We start from the raw sequence: 22,131 nt of genomic DNA, 5'->3' as shown, positions 1-22,131 counted from the left end.
TGCTTGTTTTTACCGTTTCATGTGATGTACTGTTTGTGAAAATATCTTCTCTGTTTGGCTTCTTAATGTCTTCAAATTAGAGCGTCCTCGCCTATTGCATAGGCTCTGGGAATGTGGCTTTATTATAGGCATTTCTTCAAAACAGCCAGTGAAGGGGGGAACCCACTCTCCTCATTAAAGAAGTAACGTTTCAGGGAGCCACAGCGTTTGACTTTTAAAAACTTGAAGGTATATCTGAGAATCCCAGATGTTTTCCTGTAAGTCCCATTGAGATGCTTTTCATTTCTCAAATTTGCTGCTAAGCAGTGAGATGGCGGGCTTGAGGAAAGGGGGTGGGGGGCATCGATACTCTCCCAGAAAGCTTGAGCCCAGCTGCAGCCTGCAGCTAGTCCAGGCCCTGGCCCTGTCCCGTGTCCGTGTCCGTCCGAGTGCCAGCAGCGGCCGCAGCGAGTGCTCCCGTCCTCCTGGCCTGAAGGGGGTTTCTGGCCTCTCCTGGTGTTCCCCACGCATCGCCCCCTGCCCGTGTTGTAACCCCCGATGAGGGCTCAGAAATACATGGAGACCATCCACCCCCTCACTCCGTGGCAGCAGACGTTTACTGTACTCTCTTTACACCAAGCACCAGGGAGAGGGAGGTGGAAAAGATGTTAGGGTCACCTCAGAATTCAGAACAACAGCAGCCTCAGAACACGCCAGCAGTATCACAGATGGTGCCGAGGGACAGAGGGCTGTGCGCCCGCTGGTGCAGCACAGAGGAGAGACTCCCAGCCCCATGTGGGCCGGCTTCGCAGAGAGGACGCTGTGCGGCTCCTTCTACCAGAAATATGTATTGAATGGTGCCTCACGTCATGTACTTAGTACCGCCCTACGCTTCCCTGACATGGGCCCTGCTCATCACCATGACCCCCCTGGGTGGGGAAAAAAGAGCCAGACCCCTGAAAGGTAGAGCCCAGAGTGCAGTGGAGGGGAGCTGAAGGCTCAGGCAAAGCTGTAGGTAACAGAGCTCTGTCTCAGGAGACCGACGCCTAGAAAAGCTTCCAGCGACAGAATTTGTAAGAAGCGGAACTCCCACCTCTGATCACCCCCTCGGGGTTTCCTCTCACTTTGTCTGCCTTCCTCTCTGGACTGCGGTCGGTTTGTGGTCGTTCTTGCTGTCCACTCCGTCCCCAAGCCCCAGCCAGTGACCTGCACATAAGAGACGCTCAGTAAATACTTGTCCAGTAACTATTCCTTTGCCATTTCTTCATTCACTGACATTCTTCCCTGCCGTTTTCCATCCTAGTTGTGAACCCCAATCACAGGACGTAGGAGGACTGAGCATAGGGAGCATATCAAGGCGTCTGCTCTCTCTCACTATTTGAGAACTGAGCGGGACTTTGCATCATATTCCGCTCTGCCTTGCGGTGTTCTCAATAAAACTACCACTTCCCCTTCCAGTTAAGATGGCTGATAGACTCCCTACCAGTTACCCTCACAAATGTCTTCAGTCGTTTCCATTTGGCAACTGTTCCCACAGGATCTGCAAATAGTGGGCATTCTTCGGCCTTCCCCTTTGCCCCTCTCCTCATATTCTTTTGTGTCGCCACCTAGGAGGCAGCAAAGCCCTCCCGTGTTCTGTGTGCATCACAGCTGTCTTAACACTCGCCGTCTGGTCTGGTGAGTCAATAATCTGAAGGCTGTTTTGCAGGGTGCAGCTCCTTGCTGGAAGCTGCAAGCAATTGTCACATCACACCGTGCGTGGCCCGGCCGAGGTCATCTCTCAGTTGATGCCTGCCTGAGGAAGGAGTCAGTGGAGAAGCAAGGAATAACCAGATGATTTCAGTGCATCTGTGGCCTGGATTAATCAGCTGTGTATTACTTGGCACTAAATACTAAACCAAACCCATTCGGTTTATCTTGGCCAGCTCAGTCCTGTTAGCGTATTGAAATTCACGATTACGTAGAGCAGGGCTGTGATTCCCAGCGGGAGCTGTGCGTGAACACCCCTCCTAGGGCACGGCTCCTGGGATGTTGGGTGCTGGATCTAAGGCAACTATGAATAATAGGAAAGGCGGAGGTGTTGGTCATAGTCTGGTCGGATGTGTGACAGCCCTTCTCAAGAGACATTATTGTTCTTGGTCACCAGCAAGTGTTGATCCTCCCCAGCAAAGCCTGGTCCCCGTAAAGTCGCTGGCAGTCTCTGCACATGTGATCAATGGTGGAAAGTCTTAGAGGATTGTTGGATGGGGGAGATGGCGGTGCCTCTCCAGCACTGGGGAGAGGAGCTGCTTGTGTCCAGCCTCGCTTCTGCTCCTGGTCCCCTGAGAGGCTCCGTCTCCTTCCCTTCATTCAAGTAGGCACCCCAGCAGAAAGACAACACAGCCGGCAGGGTGGAAGGAAATTGGAGTTGAGAGCAAGGACCTCTCCATGGCCCTGCACATCTTGGCCCCTGAGCTCGAGGGCCTTGCTCTGTCCTTTCCTGCCATTGCACGGAGGACCCATTGTGCCGATCCAGAGGGCACGAGGGGCCCAGCAGCTGGGCATATGTTAGCTTTAGCACAGGACTAACGGAAGAGAGGGGTCCTCTGAAATCCTACCCCCTCACTCCAACCCTCACTGCTTGCAGGGAAACATCCTGTGTATTAAAGACACTCATAACAATGTAACCTACAGACTGAAATATCTCAGGCTATGCTGCAAGGAACACCACCTTTCTGTTCTTGGAAGAATCCGAAAAGAACTTGCCCCAGAATTTTGTATACTTTTACTTTTTTTTACCCACGGTCTTCTTTCTTCTGTCTGCTGACCCCGTTCCTTGGCTAACGTTTTCAGTTCTAGGTTCTGCATTATTCCGTGTTCCTGGCAGTGCTTCCTGCTGTCTAAGGAGGGACTGGTCAGCCAGGCTCTAACCCCACACCCCTCCCTCCCACCCCAACTGTGCTGCCTGGTGCCATCAGCTTGAGAGGCTGCCCTCTCCCCTTGATTTTCCTTATTGCTGTATCTCAGCTGGGGCCCCATAACAAAATACCACAGACTAGGTGGTTGAAACAACAGAAATTTCTTTGCTTACAATTCTGGAGGCTGGAAAGTCCCAGATCAAGGTCCAGCAGTGTTCCGTTTCTGGAGAGGACTCTCTTCTGCCTTCGCACTCCATCCCCATGTGGCAGGGGGAGAGAGAGCTGGCACCTGCTACCTTTCTCTTGTCTCTAATCCCATAATCTCATGAGGGCCTCACCCTCATGACCGAATTACCTTCCCACATCCGCACTTCCAAACACCACCACACTGGGGTTGGGGCTTCAACATATGAATTTGAGGTGGGGGCAGGGAACAAATGTTGTGTCCCAGCTGCCAAATAACACTTTGCAACTTATCATTTTAAAATTATCCATAACACTCCATAGACTATCATTTAAAAATTGGGGTGGGGTTGAAGCACCATTATCCTTTTATAATGTCATTTTCCACCCCGCCATTAAACAGGCAACTTTCTGGGAACTTCTAATGAAACACGGGAAACACACCTGAAATAGGGTGATTCTAGGTTAAGAGAAGTAACAGTGTGTCCTGAAAAGCCACGGAGACCCACTGCCCGTGTTGAGCTGCCCTCCCTCCCTCCCCAGTTAATCTGCTTCAACTTCTAGTCTGATTAAAGACAGCCAGCAGCTCCAATATATTAAGAAAGAATGGCTTTCCTTTTCTTGTATTCCAGAACAAATGAAAGAATTTTCTAAATGAGAATCTTCTGAAGTCCTTAGTCTTTAGAGAGAAATGTGGGCAAACCATCTCATACTCTTCTTTGGGAATTTGTCCTTGCCTGTGATTTTCTTCTATTCAGTAGAATGGTTGTGGGTTTCTATATTCCCATTTATAAAATACATTTCCATGAGTGGGGATAATGTCTTATTTTGAGCTTGGTATTTTTCTTGTGTTAGGAAGAATGATGTGGTTTTACTCCAGTCCCTTAGTTTGTGATTTGTGGCTTGGAATCCCAGTTGGAAGGAAATGATTGACCAGGAAGCCCGCTTTTTGTGAGGTTTAGAGACACGGTCAAGTATTACAGCCTCAGGCCTGATTAAGAAGGCAAAGTCTGAACAGGCTGCCTTGTGAGGTAGTGAGCTCCCCAGTCATGGGACTCTGCAGTCAATCAGAAGCATCCACTGCGGTCACTCGCAATGGATATTGTATTTGTGGTTCTTGAATTAACTGGGAGTTTGGAATGCAATGATCCCAGAGACTGTCCATTCTGAAGTGCCATGTTTCCGTGACTCCACACACGGAGCTACACACACAGAGGCTACGTGAGCCCTAGAAGCTTTGCACAGAGGAAGACTGTCTTCCACAAAGGAAATGACATCAACAGAGTGACTAAGTTCTACCTGCACCCTGTCTCAACTTTCAGGTTCACCGGTCTCTTCCCCATGTGACCACCTCTTTCTACTTGTCTTCATCAACTTATGCAGAATGTGGATTATTTTTCACCTAATATTTACATTATAAAAACAAGAAAACAGCAAATAAAAGTAGAGGAAAATTATAAAATATCTCATTACTTGATCATAACAATTATTATCTTGATACAGTCCTTTCCACCTTAGTGTGACTATTGGTGGTTAATCATAGTGCGTGCATGTTATGTCTCTTTATTAGAAACATTCAGGTGTTCTTTCATAGTGCTAAGTAGTCTTTGGAATAATTATGAAAAATAATTATTGGCCAGGCTCTCCTATCAGGTGAATATAACACAGTGCATTCAAAACAGCTTAGCTTTGTAGAGCACTTAGATGCTGTCCAGTTTTTCAAAATTATAGACTTCTAAGTAATGGAGCAAATCTTCTTGCCCATTATTTTGAGTTATTTCTTGGGATGAGAGACATTTAAGTTTGAGTATTAGGCAAAAATTAGGAGCATTTTCATGGCTTTTGATAAATGGTGCCAAATTGCTTCTAGAAGGCCATAACCACACCCGTTTATATCACCCTTCTGATTTCATCCCGCCTTACCAGCAAGGAGTATTTCATTTTCAAAGTGCTTGGCAACTTTTTTCTGGTTTACATTTCTTCTATTACAAATAAGATTGGAATTTTTTTGAATATGGTTCGTTGTTTGAAAAACATCTATGGTGTTCTTTGCCCATTTATCTTATGAGATCTTAATGTTGTCCTTATCCAGTTGTGTGAAGTACATGTGTGAGCTGATTTTTCCAAATAAAATAAAGATATTAACCATTTTTCCTAAAACATGTACTCCCAGTTTGCCTTTGTTATTGATATTATGGCTTACACAGAAAAATTATCTATTTTTTACAGTAAAATATATCAATAGTTTTGTGAGTTTTGACTTCTGGTTCTAGAATGTTAACACTGCTCTAGGAAATAGCCAGTTTTATGCTCTGTTATTGTTGTAATTTCATCTTTAGAAAAGATATTTGAGTGCTGCCTGGGTGGCTTAGTCAGTTAAGGGTCCTATTTAGCTCAGGTTTCATAGTTCATGGGTTCAAGCCCCATATTGGGCTCTGGGCTGACAGCTCAAAGCCTGAAGCCTGCTTTGGATTCTGTTTCTCCCTCTCTCTCTTTCTGCCCCTCCCCTGCTTGTAGTCTCTCTCAAAATAAAACATTTAAAAATAAAAAAGATATTTGACTATTCCATCTGAAATTTATTCTGGTGAGAAGTATATCAAATTGATCACATTTTTTTTTAAGTTTATTTATATTAAGAGAAAGAGCACTTTGGAGTGTGACTAGGGGAGGGGCAGAGAGAAAGGAGAGAGAGAATGCCAAGCAGGTTCCACACTGTCCACACAGAGCCAGGATGCGAGGCTGTATCCCATGAACTGCGAGATCATGACCTGAGCCGAAATCAAGAGTTGGATGCTCAACTGACTGAGCCATTGAGGCACCCCTCTTTTAAAAAAATGTTAAGGGGCACCTGGGTGGCTCAGTCGGTTAGACGTCGGACTTCTGCTCAGGTCATGATCTCACATTCATGGGTTTGAGGGCTGCATCAGGCTCTGTGCTGACAGCTCAGAGCCTGGCGCCTGCTTTGGATTCTGTGTCTCCCTCTCTCTCTGCTCCTCCCCTGCTTACCCTCTGTCTTTCAAAAATAAATGTTAAAAAAAATTTTTTTTAATGTTAATAATTCTGGGGCACCTGGGTGGCTGAGTCAGTTAAGCATTCCACTTCGGCTGAGATCATAATCTCACCATTTGTGAGTTCGAGCCCCGCATTGGACTCTGTGCTGACAGCTAGCAGCCTGGAACCTGCTTTGGATTTGGTATCTCCTTCTCTCTCTGCTCCTCCCCTGCTCTCTGTCTCTCTCTCAAAAATAAATATTTTTAAAAAATGATCATAATTCCGACACCATTTACTGAGAGATCCTTTCCTTTTTCCATAATCTTTGGATTTTTCTTTTATCATATTAAATCTCTATACATCCATGCACATATGACAGGATTCTGACTATCTGCTTGATTCCAGTTTATTGTGCCGGTACCACAGTTTTAAGTATTGTTACATAATCTATTTTAGTCTAAGGACTCGGTCCTCCTCTTGACTACTGTAGTTCCCTCTCATTTTAAAAAAATTTTATGTTTATTTTTGAGAGAGAAAGAGATTGAGAGAGAAAGAGAGAACTTAGTGGAGGGACAGAGAAAGAGGGAGACACAGAATCCGAAGCAGGCGCCAGGCTCTGAGCTGTCAACACAGAGCCCGACAAGGGGCTTGAACTCACAAACTGAGATCATGACCTGAGCCGAAGTCAGACCCCCAATCGACTGAACCACCCAGGCGCCCCAATTCCCCTCTCATTTTTAAAAACATCATTACTAGTTTTATTCTTTGTGATTAATTTTAGATCCATTTTATCAACTTCCAAAAAACTCTGGATTTTTATTTGACTGCATCCATTTGGCAGTTACAGCTATTCAGTCCGTACATTAATTTGTGCAGTATTTAATTTCCTGGTAGGTCGTTTCTGTCTCCATGTCCGGAGGCATGCTCGGAGCAAAGGCAGAGGGAACGGGCTTGGCGTGGGCTGGGAGGCTGGGATGCTTGGGGGCAGGGGTGTTGGAGGGACTCAGCTGGCTGTACCTGGGCTGGTCCACGAGTGCCCTTGTGTCTGCCGGGGGGCGGGTGGTGGTGGGGATGGGGGTGGGGAGTTTGGGCGAGGGAGACCGGTGTATGCTGCACAGGCCAGGAGACCCGGGTTCCAGCCCCACCTGGAGGGTTGTTAGCCCCTCTGGGCCAGGGTGAAGCCACTTCATCTGCCCCGGCCTCGTCCCCCAAGGAGCCTCCCAGCTCTGAAGTCCTGTTCACCTCTGCTCCCCATGGTGAAGGACCCCGCTGTGCTGTCCTTGCTTCAGCTCTGCTAGACCACGAGGCGGGGAGGTGGAGAGCCTTCTCCTGGACCCTCTAGATCCCAGCACCCAGTCGGGTTCTTCTGGGTTCTTCAGCCCTCAAGGGTGTTCCACACCGGCAGGAAGAGGGGGCAGAGGGAGAAAGCATGCTGCTCCAGTGTAGACAAGAGCTTTGTCCCAGCTCACGTGTTTTAGCACCGCGGTGTCAGGCTGCGACATAAACAGAAATCAGCCAGTGTGTGTGTGATTCTGCAGCTCACCGAGGGGACGCCTGGGTGGTGCCCGTGCTCTTCATATGCAGATCACACCTTGAATAGCAAAGCTATAATAGAACACCAATCTATGTGGAATTCTTGGCTGAAAAAAAAAAGAAAGGTGAGTTGGCTGAAAAAAAAAAGGTGAGTTAGGAGGCAGGGGAGGCTAGGCAGCTAGAGCCTGGTGACCATTATGACCATTATGCTTTTAATTATTTATTTTTTAACGTTTATTTATTTTTGAGAGAGCGTGAGCAGTGGAGGGACAGAGAGAGACAGGGAGACACATAATCTGAAGCAGGCTCCAGGCTCCGAGCCGTCAGCACAGAGCCCATCACGGGACTTGAACTCACTGAACCACGAGATCATGACCTGAGCCTAAGTTGGATGCTTAGCCGACTGAGCCACCCAGGTGCCCCCCATTATGCTTTTAAAAGTATGCGTATAGACAAGAAACACAAAGCCATCTGATACATTGTTGGGACGGTAAGGTTACAGTCAAGGTTTTTTACCTGTTTGTTGCTTTCAAGTGTTGGCAAAGAATAAAAACTGTCTTGAAATCTCTTTGTGAACGGGAAAAACAAAAGCGGTTCATCCCGCAGCCACAAAGGGCCACATCACTCGTTGTCCCTTCTCTAAGTGACTGTGCTCCTGAGGTAAGTCTTCTCTCTGGCTGGGGCAGTTCTGAAGGTGTTTTCAAAGAGCCTGCTTAGGTTTGCTCTCATCTAGAAGTCCCCGAGGCTGTACCCACTGCCCAGAAGGTGAAGTGTGACCAGCAGACCCACCTCTGGTACAGATACAGCCCCTAGAGATGTAAGCAAGGAGTCCCTTGCTCCTCATACAGGGTTAACCCGCAGCTGGACCAAATGACCAGGGACGCCCTCCACACCCACCAAAAGCGTTAAGGAAAATCTCTGAGTTAAAAGTTTGCCTTTCTTACTGGAAGAATTTTTATTAGGCCAAAGCGTTGACAAGTTTGTCATTCCCAGAATCTGCTAACACCCTCCCTCCGTTCCCTTCAATTTTTAGCACTTTTCCCCTCCTCATATTTGGAGGGGAGGAAAAACTATCTTGAACAAGCAGAAAGTTTTATCCAAGGTGTTTGGCAATGACTCGGTGTGCTGGGAGAGATTTATGTCTCCGTTCTCTGGCACTGCCTAGCGTGAGCTCACTTAAAACAACTGAATAAATGAGTTCACTTTATCCTGTCAAAATGGAACCGAGGGCGGCACGGTACCCAGCTGGGGTCCTCGGGGACTCTGAGGCAATGTTCATGTCTCAGTCACTTGTGCTGAGCTCAGCCGTTTTTATGTCTGTCTGAGATCATTAAAATGAGGAGGGCAGGGAGCAGAAAGCCCTGTGGAATGAATGGTGTGATGGAAACATCGCTCGAAGCCTACAGGCTCAGCCCAAAGCCTGAATGTAGGGGTTCACTTAAAAGGCTGCCCCTGTACCAGTTAGCAGCCCGTCCGACAGCTGGTGTGACCTGAGCTCCCTGAAGGGGCTCCTCCAGAGAGGTTTCTCTGTGCGGATGGCCGCAGACTATTTGTTTCCCTATTTTGTCATTCCTGTGGTCCTACTACCATTAAGACTGGGCCCATTGAGACAAGGCCTTAATGCTCTAGAAAAGGAACATGGATTCTGTTCTGGATGGATTCTCTGGGTCAGGCTCAGTTCCATCCCTGGGTTGGGACTCAGGATTCTTTATTAACTCAAGGTAGCTTCCCCGGAGGGGAAGGATGGCACTGTTTGGTCCCAAGCAGGAGGGCCCAGGATCGCCCATCTGGAAAGTAGCTGCTTGACCCTCCACTTTCCCCTCTGCTAGGATTTGTTCCTCCTTCCAGAGTCCTCGGGCTGAAGCTTCTGTCTTAGGGTGGGAGACTGGGGCTGTAATGACCCCTGACAAGTTCTTAGCATTTAAAGGTGACACAGTGTGTCCCCTAGACTGTAAGGGTGGGGACTGTGCCTTCTTCCAAAGGAAGGAAGGTAGGGAGATGGAGGGAGGAAGGAAGTAGACCCTCACAAGACCTGGGAACTCTCATAAGAACTTAATGCCATTTTATAAATGTGGAAGCTAAGAGGTTGTGCTTTATGTAAATTTATGTAAATACGTCCTTATATCAGTTTATTTTTGCTTAAGAATGTAATTAGTTTGGGGGCGCTTGGATGCCTCAGTTGGTTAGGCACATGACTTTGGCTCAGGTCATGATCTCGTGGTTCATGAGTTCGAGACCTGCATCAGGCTCTGTGCTGACAGATCTTTGGATTCTGTGTCTCCCACTGTCTCTCTGCCCCTCCCCCACTAACACTCTGTCAGAGTCTCTCTCTCAAGAATAAATAGACATAAATTTAAAAAAAAATGTAACTAGTTTGATGTGCACTGGTTATTTTTTCAACATGCCTTAATGCACAAATATAGATAAGATAAAAATTGTCATCCGTGTGTCACCTTGGATGTTGCCCAAAGTGCTCCCATCCCACAAGGACAGTGGCTGTCACAGTGTGGTCCCCAGGTTGGCAGCATCAGCATCACCTGAGAAGGTCTCAGAAATGCAAATTCTCAGGCCCTACCATTGACCTCCTGAATCAGAAACTCTGGGAATGGGGCGCAGCAAGCTCTTTTCTCAAACCTTCCAGGCAATTCCCACACTTGCTTAAGTTTGGCAACCACTGCCCTGGAGAGTGGGACCACTCGGGAGTATCTTCCTTTGCCCCTCCTGGACTCACAGCGTCCTCATGAACACAGCACGTGAAAGCCCTGGGTGAAGCACCGTATAAATGTTAACTCAGACCCAGCCTTTCACAGCTTAGTTAAGAAAGACTAGAAATGTGATGTGAAAGAACATCTGGCTGGAGGAAGACACCTTGAAACTTACACATGAGGGTACAGAGGAGCCAACGCTGGCTCATTTCTCTCTGATTCCTTTGGTCAGAATTCAGAACTGATGAGGAGGACCTAGTAAAGCAGCTGGCTCCCCATGGTTTAGAACAGCCCTGTCCGACAGAACTTTCTGCAATGATGGGCATGTTCAATATCTGCATTGTGCTGGGAGACACTTCATGTGTCTTTTGCATTTCTGCACATTTTTCAAGGAGGGCACTGACTACCTTTTTCTGGACAATTTTCAAAGACATTTGTATAGCCAACAGTCTTGGAAGGCAGAGATAATGTCTTCTTGCAGAGCCAAGAAAACAGCCTGCTTCCTGCCCATTATAAAAGATTCAGGTTCCCTAAATTGGGGGTTTCTCTCTTGTATTGGAGCCCACTGCATGCACAAGGATCATCTGGCCCTCCTCATGTTGCCCTGCGAGAACTGGAGCTCAGGAAACTAGAGCAAGCAAATGCTGATACTCTGGCCACTGATATTGCTATAAATAATAAAGTCTTTTGTCTCAGACTCAGGAGTCTCATGTCTTACGCTAGCATTTGTGAAACTGGCAGATTAAATTGTTAGCTTGCAACTAGAGGAAAATATGAGAGTCTTCACATTCCTCAACACATTGTCCAAAACACGTGGCCATTGAGCAACTGAAATGTGGCTAGTATGACTAAGAAACTGAATTTTTAGTTTGAACTCATTTTCCCTAGTTTTATTGAGGTATAATTGACAACTAAAATTATATTTAAAGTGTACAATGTGATGATCTGATACAAGTATACATTGTGATTACAATCCAATTTATTTACATATCCGTCATCTCACGTGTAGTTACCTTGCTTCCTTTTTTGGTTAGAACTCTTAAGAATTACTCTCAGCAAATTTCAAATATATAGTACAGTATTATTAACCATAGTCAGCATGCTATACATGAGACCCTCGGAACATACTCATCTTGTCACTGAAAGTTTGAACACTTTGATTAATCTCTCCTCATTTCCCTCACCTTCCAGTCCCTGGCAACCACCATTCTACTCTGTATCTGTGAGTTTGACTTTTTTCTCCCCCATTTTTTAGATTCCACATGTAAAATTCTATATATGCCATACAGTATCTGTCTTCCTCTGGCTTATTTCATTTAGCATAACGCCCTCCAGGTCCATCCATTTGTCATAAATAGCTGGGTTTACTTTTTTAGGGTTGAGAAATATTCCATTGCATATATTCTGTCAAAGTTTATTTATTTATTTTTGAGGGAGAGAGAAAGTGTGTGTGAGGGAAGGGCACAGAGAGAGGGAGAGAGAGAATCCCAAGCAGGATCTGCACTGTCAGCGCAGAGCCCGACACGGGGCTCCATCTCACGAGCTGTGAGATCATGACCTGAGCCGAAATCAAGTCAGACATGATGCCTAATGGACTGAGCCACACAGGCGTCCCTCCATTGTATATTTGGACCACATCTACTTTATTCATTCATCCCTTGATAGGCATGTAGGCTATTCCCATACCTTAGTGATTGTGAATAATGCTGTGATAAACATGAGGGTGCAGATGTATCTTCGAGCTTCTGATTTCACTTTCTTTGGATATGTATCCAGATGTGAGATTTATTTTTAAATAGACACGTATGGCTGGGGACTATCACATGGGACCATGTAGCTTAGAATGTTGAAGCATCAACAAGCAGGACCAGGAAGAAAGATTTTTCCACATTGAGAGGGAGTTGAGACTTAGGTGATCTCTAAGGCATTTTCAGTATTTGAGTGTTAATGATTCTGCGCCTCTTGGAGGAGTGGAATTGTGAAGGGGTGCCTTTTCTTTTTTATTATGTCTGGAGAGGGTTCCTGGTACAGCTCAGAGATGAAAGGAAAGAGGAATTGGGACTGAGTTTGGAACTGGGGGGTGGGGAGATATTCTTGCTCTAGGAAATGTCTTTTGGAAGGGGCTTGGATTGAAGAGAGAAGATACGGCCAGAGAAGACAAGCAGACCAGTGGCCCTTAAATTACTCAGCTCTGCCCTCCCCTTCTCCCCTCAGCTTGAGAATATCCCCCATCCACCCCTCATTGGTCAGAGGCCCTTTTCAGCTCCCCAGGCACCTGCCCCCTTCCCTCCTGGCTCAGAACAATCTCCTCTTTGATTGCTGGCCCAGGCCCCGCTGACAGGTCAGGTCATATGTACCTAATCAGGAGGAGCTGGGGCCTGAGGGATGATAAACAGGGCTTCTCATTTCAATAAAGTTTGTGCAGAATATTGGAAACAGCTGCGGGCCTTGGCTGGCGGTGCCAGAGTCCGTGGGGGCCCAGTGTTTGGGGGGAGGAGGGTTGAAATCGGGAAACACCAGGGCAGGAGTCTAAAGGGTGCTTTGCCCCCCCCAAAGGCTGAGAAAGCTAGTGAGCCTAGTTCAATGCCAGCGGCTTCTGGAATCCCAGGCTTTGTGGGGAGGGTGGAGAGCCCTCTGGCATCAGAGGTCTGAGGTCATAGCCAGGCAGGTCTGGATTACCCAAGAGGCCTTTATATATATTTATGTAAATATGTCGTTTATGTTTACAAATTCCACATAGATGTCTCCGCAAGCTGCTTTTCTCACCTAATGCTGCAAAAAAAAAAACCCCTCTAAATGTATTCTTTTTCTTAAACAGTGGCAAAAATATATGTAAAACTTACCACCTTAATCATTTTTAAGGGTACAGCCCCCTGATGTTAAGGATATTCACACTGTCATGCAACCAACCTCCAGAACTTTCTCACCTTACAAAACTGAAACTCTGTACCCGTGAAACACCAGCTCCCCATTCACCTCTCACCCCAGCCACTGGAAACCACTTTTCTTTCTGTTTCTCCCAGTCTGTCTATAAGTATCAAAAGCGGAATCTACAGCATTTGTCTTTTTGTAATTTACCCTTAATAGTTGCATAACATACAGTATATGGACCTATGTGTATCATTCCAAAATTACTAGTACGTTTGTTGCTGTAAAAAAAAGTGCTATGCAATTTTTTTATGCATATCCTTGAATACTGGAGTTTGCTGCCTTTCTTACTTTTTCTTTTTTATTTCCTCCCTCCCTCCTTTCCTCTTTTCCTTCCTTCCTTCCTTCCTTCCTTCCTTCCTTCCTTCCTTCCTTCCTTCCTTCCTTCCTTCCTTCCTTCCTTCCTTCCTTCCTTCTCTGTAGGATAAAAAACCAGAAATGACATGTCATGACATATGAAATAACCCATAGCTGGTTCAAAGAGATGCATATTTTTAAAAAAAATGTTTAATGTTTATTTTTGAGAGAGAGATACGAGTGCAAACAGGGAGGGGTAGAGAGAGAGGGAGACACAGAATCTGAAGCAGGCTCCAGGCTCTGAGCTGTCAGCACAGAGCCCAATGCTGGGCTTGAACCCACAAACCACGAGATCGTGACCTGAGCTGAAGTCGAACATCTAACTGACTGAGCCACTCAGGCGCCCCAAGAGATGCCTATTTTTACCTTCCATACCTGTTACTAGATCCCTTTCTCAGAAGTCTGGGTAACTCCCATCTCCACCATTGTGACTGAGAGTAGCTTCTCCCACATACCCTTCAGCGCTGGCTCTCCTCACTTGAAGGTTTGCTGTTGTGATAAAGGAAAAGTGGAGTCATGCTTTTAAAATATTCATTTCTCTATTAACAAGATTGTGCATCTTTCCCTGAGTGCATTGGCCATTTCCAATACAAATACAAATGTGTTCATATGTTTTGTGCATTTTCTCGCTGGCTTCTCTTTCTTACTGTACATGGGAGCTCTTTGCTCCCAGACAGGTGGATGTTAACTCTCTATAGGTAGTAGATGTTGAAATTTTGTCTGTAATTTGTCTTTTGACTCTGTATATGTGGTTTTTTACCCTTTGAAAATTAAAAAAAAAAAAGAGGGGATGTTGGGGGCGCTGGGTGGCTCAGTTGGTTAAGCATCCAACTTCAGCTCAGGTCATGATCTCGTGGTCTGTGAGTTCAAGCCCCGTACTGGGCTCTGTGCTGACAGCTCGGAGCCTGGAGCCTGCTTCAGACTCTGCGTCTCCTCCTCTCTCTGCTCCTCCCCCACTCAGGCTCTCTCTTTCTCTCTCTAAAATAAACATTAACAAAAAAATTTTTTAAATGTATGTCTACCTTTTCTTCTCTAGCTTCTGGATTTTCCGTTTTGTTTAGAAAAATCTCCCCAAACCATAGATTGTATAAATATTCTTCTAATGTTTTCCTCGTTAGATTGTTTTAAACAGTGTTTAAAATTGTTTTAAATAGTTCCTCATGAAATTGTTTAAAAATGAAAAACAATATATAAATGGTCTTAAATGTTTAAATTTAAACACATTTAAATCTTCAACCTATTTGAAATTTAGTTTTAATAACTTGTGAGGTAGAGAGATGAACCTTGTTCTGTTTTTTTCAGAGAGCCAGTAGGGCCTATGCAATTGATCAAATAAACTATCCTTCTCCTCACCGGTTTAAAATACCACTTTTATTGTGTATTCTCCTTATGTACTGATGTATATTTCTGGACTCAGTTCTATTTCTGTCCCATGAATCTGTTTATCTTGTCCTTTAGCCTTAACATAGGATTTGGTCAAAGTGATTTGTAGTCCGTTTTCATAGGCCCCTCTTACCTAAATATTTCCTCATTACTGTTGTTTTCATCGTCACGGTTATACAAATTCCTTGCAGCCGTCAGAGGCTGGGAACGTCGGTAACTTTTCAAGAGAAGCCAGAGTCAGTCCGGGAAGGCCTGCCCATGTACACGGTGGGGAATCAAGGACGGCAGAGGCCAGGCGATATTTGAGGAGCATTGCCCATGTGCTCGGTACTGCTCTTTTCAGTAGAGCTGGGGCGGGAAGACCAGAGCTTCCCACCCTGCAGTGACTAATACTTGAAGTTTCTGGCTTCTCAGCTCCAGCCCCATCCTCTGGACACTGCTTTGTGAAGGTGGCCTTGGGCCCTGTGAATCCCGTTTCTGCTTGACCAGCTGTTCCCAGTTGGGTCCTTGCAACCGGAGCCACTAGTGGGAGGCTGCAGGCTGGAGGAGGACCGGTGACCGCCTGCCTTCTGTGTGTTCCCTGTAAGAGGCACCCCAATCGCCTCCCCCTTTCACCCCACAGCAGGCCCCTCCCGAAGCTGAATCCAGCATGCCACTTCTCCAGTATGTCCAGCTTCACCACTCGCCGTGTACCCCACATGCCAGCTCCAGAGACTCCGGCCCCTGCCAGCAGGTGCCCCTTCCTCAGAGGTCTGGGCACAAGCCCAGGGGACCTTCCTTCCGGCTGAGAGCCTCCTCCCCAGGGCTCTGGGTCCCTCCTCCAAATGTCTAAGGGTTAGTGATTATAGCCTCTTCCTCTGGTTTCCCCAGCTGCTGGCCGTGGTGGCTGCCATTGCCGAGACCCCATGACGCCTGAGCCATTCCTTCTCTCGTCGCCCTTCTCTTATCTCAGGAACAATATATCTAGTTATCGATTCTTTTTTTTTTTTTTAATAGATTCTTTATCCTTCTTTCAACTAACTGGTGGGATTTTTGTCTCCTGATGGGCCCCTGACCGACACAGGTAACGGGGTGGGGGGGTATCGAAGTTTTCTGGGGGCTGAGGGCTGCTTCCCTTGGCCAACCTGCTGAGAGCTCCCCTCCCTCCTCCATTCCCAGAATTATTTGGCTGCCAGTTGTCAAGGAGACGGCTGACAATTTCCAGTTGCCAAGACTCCCCCTGGAGTTCTTCGGAGACCTTCTGGAAACTCCCTACTCCTTCCTGCTCCCCAGCCAGGGAACTTGGAGAATCTAGCCAGGTTGGAGGGTAGGAGGGCAGGGCATGGGAAGGGGTGTAGGGAGCAGACCAGGCCTGCAGATGGAAAGAGAGACAAGCAATTTCCTTGGGCCTTGGCTTCGTCCACAGACCTCTAGTGCCTGGCCAGCTCCCCCAGCCTGGTCCCGACACATACCCACTGGGTCCAGACAAGGCTGAGTCCTCCATCCAGACCCTCAACTGCAGACATCTGTCCTCACGCCATCCCTCCCCCAGGCACGGTGGGAGCCCCACTGCTAGCTGCAGCACGGAAGAGCCCAGAACCTTTCTTGGGGAGGAGGCTCAGCTACTCCTAAGTTCCTGTCACTGAAGCAGGCAGCGCACACACTGGCACCTAGTGTCACGCCCTGGCTCCAGTCTGTTTCATAATAATAGCGGCGGCAATGTAACAATAATAATAACGGTGGGTGGGTGTGTGTAAATCTCACTGCATTAAAATCAAATAAAGTTGCCTCCATTACTAGGTCCCTCCCCTCACCCCCCCAGAGCCCACCAGGATCTGCAAGGCTTACAAGGTACCAAAAATAGGGAGACGCTTATAACCCTGCACCCATCATGGTTGCCACTGACCTTCCTGTTGGCCAAGGCTTCGGGACACTTTCCACTTCTCTGCCCTTTGTGGGTTAGGGGCCTGGCCTCTGGAGGTTCATCCTCTCTTGAGGACCCAGTGACCTCTGACTCATCCCCAAACTCAAAGACTGCCACCAGAGGCACTCTCCTTTCTCCTCCTTACTGCTTCCACAGAGAACACCTAACACAACGTTTCAATGACGTCGTGATTCCAAAAAAAATTAAAAATGTTGACTGATGTGAAGCAGGTTTTGCATCTGTCCTATAAAAATCCTTGCAGCGGGGAGTCTGGGTGGCTCAGTTGGTTAAGTGTCCGACTTTGGCTCAGGTCATGATCTCACGGTTTGTGGGTTCAAGCCCTGCGTCGGGCTCTGTGCTGACAACTCAGAGCCTGGGGTCTATTTCGAATTCTGTGTCTCCCTGTCTCTCTGACCCTCCCCTGCTCACTCTCTCTCTCTCAGAAATAAATAAAACATTAAAAAAAATTCCTTGCAGCAACGTAGAACTAAAGACCTGGCTAAGCCTCATCTGCTTTATTTTTGCAGAAGTCTGTGGAGGGAACTGAAGACACCATTACGTCTCCTCCCTGAAGGTCTTAGCATTCGTTTAAGAAAAGTAGAAACACTGCCTTACCTAATCACAAAACCATCACCTCCCAAAAGAGAATTAGCAACATTTTTCCAGGGGCGTCTCATAACGGATCAGCCTCATTTACGGAAAGGGACTGAGACCTGGGAGCGGCCAGGGGGCCTGTATCTGAACGCCCGCCGGGTCCCAGGCTCTGCTCCTTCTACAGCTCCGTGGGTTTGCATAGTGGTTTCTGCTTCTCGCCGTCCTCTCCTAGGCACCCGCCCCTTCAGCTTCTACAACAGCCCTGAGAAGCCGCCGGGCCGGCGTGGCAACCCCGTTCTTAACTGCTGAGGGAACAGAGGCCCAGAGGGACGGAGTGTCCCACCTGCAGTGGCGTGGGAAGGGTGGCTGTGAAAGTCTCCGGGACTGGTGCAGCCGCTGGAAGGAGGGCTGCCTCCAGGCGGAGCTGGCACAGGGAACAGGCCTGCCTCCCGTCCCCCAAAGGGGGCACTTAGCCCCATCGTCACACCTCAGCTTCGTCCCCCCTTACCGTTGGCCCCCTCTTCCTCACCCCTCTATCTAGGGCCTCTTCATTTCCTCTCTGGTCTCCAAAGGGCAGTTAACAAAGTGACTGAGCGGTGACCCCTGCAGGGCCCCCCTGTCCCTCTTGCCCTCCCCCTCCTCCTCTCAGCCAGGAACACAGCAGGAGCCAAGTCCACTGCGGAGCCTCTGGCCCATTTCCTCTCCAGCCCTCGGCTCATCTCCTGCCGGGGTCCCCGAGGGCCTAGGGCTGGCCTCTGACAAGGCACACATGGACACATGTGAAAAAGCCATTTACTTCCAGGAGCATCTGCTTCCTCTGCTCCAGTCCAGCTGACACTATCCTTCCACAGTCTGTTTCCCCCAAAGCCTCAGGTTTTCAAAATCAGGGTTGAAAATGGTCGCCACAGGCTGGAGAAGTCTGACGCGGCGCTGCCCAGAGCGAGGCAGAAGTTTCCCAGAAACTGAGGCAGCGGCCAGGAAACCCAAGCCCTCATTGCAGCTGGACGGCTACCTCGCCCAAGCACCTGGGGAGTCCCATGGAGCCACCATTTCCTCTCACAATACTAAGTTCTGTCCAGCCTTCCTCCTGGGCCTAGGTGAGGACCCAGGAACGCAGAAATAAACGTTAACTGGATGGATCAGCAAAACTCTAACACAGTACATAACCGAGAGAGATTTTGAGTCTTCTTGTCAGAGAGAAAAGGAACGTAGCAGTTTCACAGGCTTCTGGCCAGCCCTGAGGGGACAGTCTCAGGTGGTGACACCCTGGAAAATCCTCAAAGGTCATGGAGCTACAAGGAGCATGGGAGACTGATTCATAGGGGAAAAAAGTGGAGAGAATCTGAGCCCATTGGTAAAATGTGGGTAGCAGTACTACTTCATGGAGTGTGGAAAACACCTAGCCCATACAACATGTCCTTAGCGGTAAATGGTGTTATTATTTAGGTAGAGAATAGAAGGACTGGACATGCTGTGTCAAATTCTGAATGGTTTTCATTTGGAAGAGGGATATGAGTAATTTGGCAAAGTTTCAGGAGAAGAGCTCAACCCTGACAATAGCAGCATCAGGGAGGCAGATTCTAGTTCACCCTAAACAGAAAGAGGGCAAGAATGAACATTTATTGAGTGTATGCTAGGTGCTTACAAGGTGCTTGGTACATGTGGGCTCATCTTATCTGTCCGATAGCTTGAAGATGAAGTCATTGTTATGCTCATTTTAAAGATGAGGACAAGGAAGTTCAGGGTACGTGCTTGCCCAGGGTCATGTAGCTATTGCAGTGCCCACCCAAAGTTGGTCAATAGGAGGGGCTGTTGGGCCATCTCTCCAGAAAGCTGTTGGGGGCTTCCTCTGCTATAAAGTGGGTCTTGCTGACCCATTCAGAGCCCTCAGCCTGGTTCTCCAAAATGTCAGCTCAAACAACTCAAGAGTCTGGATCTCCCAGTCCATCCTTGTAACCTCTTCTCTTCTGAGTTGAGCCAAGAGAACGCTCCAGAGTTGGCCCCTCATCCCTCCTGACTCTAGACCATTCCCTCTTCCTCCTTCCAGGAGGAAGCAAAGCAATGATGCAGGTACTGATGTGAGCCCTTGGGACCCAGGTAGGCTGTCGATGGAAGCCCCACAGTGAAGAGCCCTGCAAAGGACCTGGACAGGAGGGGAGGATGAGAAGCAGGCACCAAACCCTGGGGAGCTTACAGCCTCACCTGCCCCAGAGCCTGGGTACAGAGCATGCCCAGAGCAAAGCAGTGCCAGGTCAGCCTGGCTTGGCTGGTGCTCTTTGGGGAAGAGGGGACGCGAGACAGGGAGGTGGCCTGCGTGTGTAGCACAGTGCCTAGCACTTAGTAGATGTTCAAGAAGTGTTGAATTAATCGTTGACATTCTTCAGTTCAAGGGGCATAAATAATTTTAATAGGCAGGTGCTATATATGCATAAGCTCATTCATTCTTCTCAAAAGCAATTATATAAATAAGAAACTGAGGCTCAGGGGAAGTTAGTTACATGCCAAGATCACACAATAACAAAGAGGCAAAGCTGTATGCTGACCATGGCACTTTGTTCTCTCAACCGTGAAAGACCTTCCCTCTCCTGGCCCCTGAGCTCCCATTGCGTCTGACACAGGAATCCTAGACCTGCTTGCCCATTCTGGTCATGCCTCCTGTTCCCTTCCAGACATGACTGTGGCTCTGCCCTGGGTAGGGGGACGATTAATTTTATGTGTCAACTTCACAGAGCCACGGCATGGCCAGATATTTGATCAAACATTATTCTGAGTATGCCTGTGAGGGTGTTTCTGGGTAAGATTCACATTTGAATCAGTGGACAGAGTAAAGCAGATTGCTCCCCACCCCCCCATGTGGGTGGACCTCGTCCAATCAGTTGAAAGCTCGAATGGAACAAAAAGCTAGACCTTCTCCTTCAAATAGGAGAGAACTCTTCCTGCCTTTCTGCTTTGAGATGGGACATCAATCTTTTTCTGCCTTTGGACTCGGACCCAAGCATCAGCTCTTTTTTTTTTTTTAATTTTTTTTTTTAATTTTTTATTTATTTCTAGGAGAGAGAGAGAGACAGCGTGAGCAGGGGAGGGTCAGAGAGAGAGAGGGAGATACAGACTCTGAAACAGGCTCCAGGCCCTGAGCCGGCAGTCAGCACAGAGCCCGATGCAGGGCTCGAACCCACGAACCGCGAGATCATGACCTAAGCGAAAGTCAGACGCTTAACCGACTAAGCCACCCAGGCGCCCCCCAAGCATCAGCTCTTACTGGGCCTCAAGTTTTCCAGTCTTCAAACTGGAACTTACACCCTAGGCCCTCCTGGGTTTCCAGCTTGCTGACTGCAAATCTGGGGATTTGCCCACCCCTCTAATCATGTGAGCCAATTTCTTACAAGAAAGGCATAGACACACGCATCCTATCAGTTCTGTTTCTCTGGAGAATCCTAATACACTTCTTCCCTGATTCTCCCTTCCAGAGTCTCCCTTACTAAAGAGGCACAGTGAGTTGAGGAGCACTGCCCATATCTTCTGAGATCCTGATGGCCCTGGGTGAGACAAGGCTGCCTGCAGGGGCCTATTCCACAAGCGGAAGAGGTTAACTTCAAGGCCAGCACAAATGCTTGTTGCAAGATCGAATATCCTTTAAGGTGTCCTCATTCACTCTGCCTGGATGCTCATGTTTTCTCTAAAGACAGGGCTGTGCCCCTCTTGAGGCAGACAGCAGCTCCAGGTCCCCATTCTTTTCTCCCAAAGGAACGTTAAGATATTCCCAGTTTGGGGTGGGGGGATCAAAAGGAGTGGGCCATATGGACTGGTCAGTAGGGTCAGGAAAACATGCCATCCTCAACTATGTGGGAACCTGACTCTCAGGGACCATATGTCATTCTGCTTGAAGCCCAGTTAGGAGGGAATAGACTCGTGGCTCTAAGGAGGGCACGGAAGGACCATGGCCATGGCTAAATGAGAGTGGAACAGGGATCTGTCCACTAGCCTGGGGCAAGTGAGAGGCCGAGCGTGCCACGGTGAGCACCTCAGGGCACTCAGCTCTGACTCCTTCTGTCCCAGCCGAGCCCTGGTGAACCTGACACCAGACATCAGATCCCGCATCTCACCGGGATCTGGGAATCTTACCCTACCCCTAACCCTGCACCAGAAGACAGAAGACTGACCTCACGTCAGGCTGTCAGAGACACCTAGCAGCAGGAGAGACGGTCCATGCTTCATAGATCAGATCCGGCTGGAGCGTGAAGGACAGCACACCAACTACACGCTGGGCGCCTCACCCAAGAGTGTGCATGCCTGTGTGCGCGTACAGCTTGATGAACTGTAACCCCGAACCAACTCACGAAATAGGACTTTACTAGCATCCTTCAAGCACCGCCCCCCACAATGCTAACATAAGGTTTTCATCTAATATCCACAACCATCTTACAAAAAAAGGTGTTCTTATCCCCCTTTATTTGTGAAGAAACTAAAGCTCAGAGAGGTTCAGAAATTTCCAGAAGTGTCCCAGCTCATCAGTCAAACCCGAACTCTGGCATTGTGTTGGATGAACTCCTTCCGCTTCTCTACCAGCTTCTCCCAACAAAACAGCAGGGAAACACAAGAGGGGACGAAAGGCATTCAATGACACGTTTGGATGTCCTTGTCCCTGAGGCCCGGAGCGCTGCACACGGGGTCCCGTGCT

General features: G+C 47.9%; 1 long non-coding RNA gene across 1 annotated transcript; it reads right to left on the bottom strand.

Moving 5' to 3' along the window:
* Positions 1 to 7,163: 7,163 nt before the first annotated feature.
* LOC120247119 lies at positions 7,164 to 16,097 on the bottom strand. The gene is made up of 3 exons (XR_005532226.1): positions 15,090 to 16,097; positions 13,949 to 14,062; positions 7,164 to 7,690 (listed from the first exon to the last, which is right to left on the bottom strand). It is a non-coding gene; the product is annotated as an uncharacterized LOC120247119 (long non-coding RNA).
* Positions 16,098 to 22,131: the final 6,034 nt, after the last annotated feature.

This window comes from Hyaena hyaena, unplaced genomic scaffold, assembly GCF_003009895.1.
Source record: "Hyaena hyaena isolate Hyena2069 unplaced genomic scaffold, ASM300989v1 scaffold_500, whole genome shotgun sequence".
Classification (NCBI taxonomy): Eukaryota; Metazoa; Chordata; class Mammalia; order Carnivora; family Hyaenidae; genus Hyaena; species Hyaena hyaena.
The sequence above is the reverse complement of the archived record's forward strand: the minus strand, read 5'-3'. Positions and strand labels throughout refer to the sequence as shown.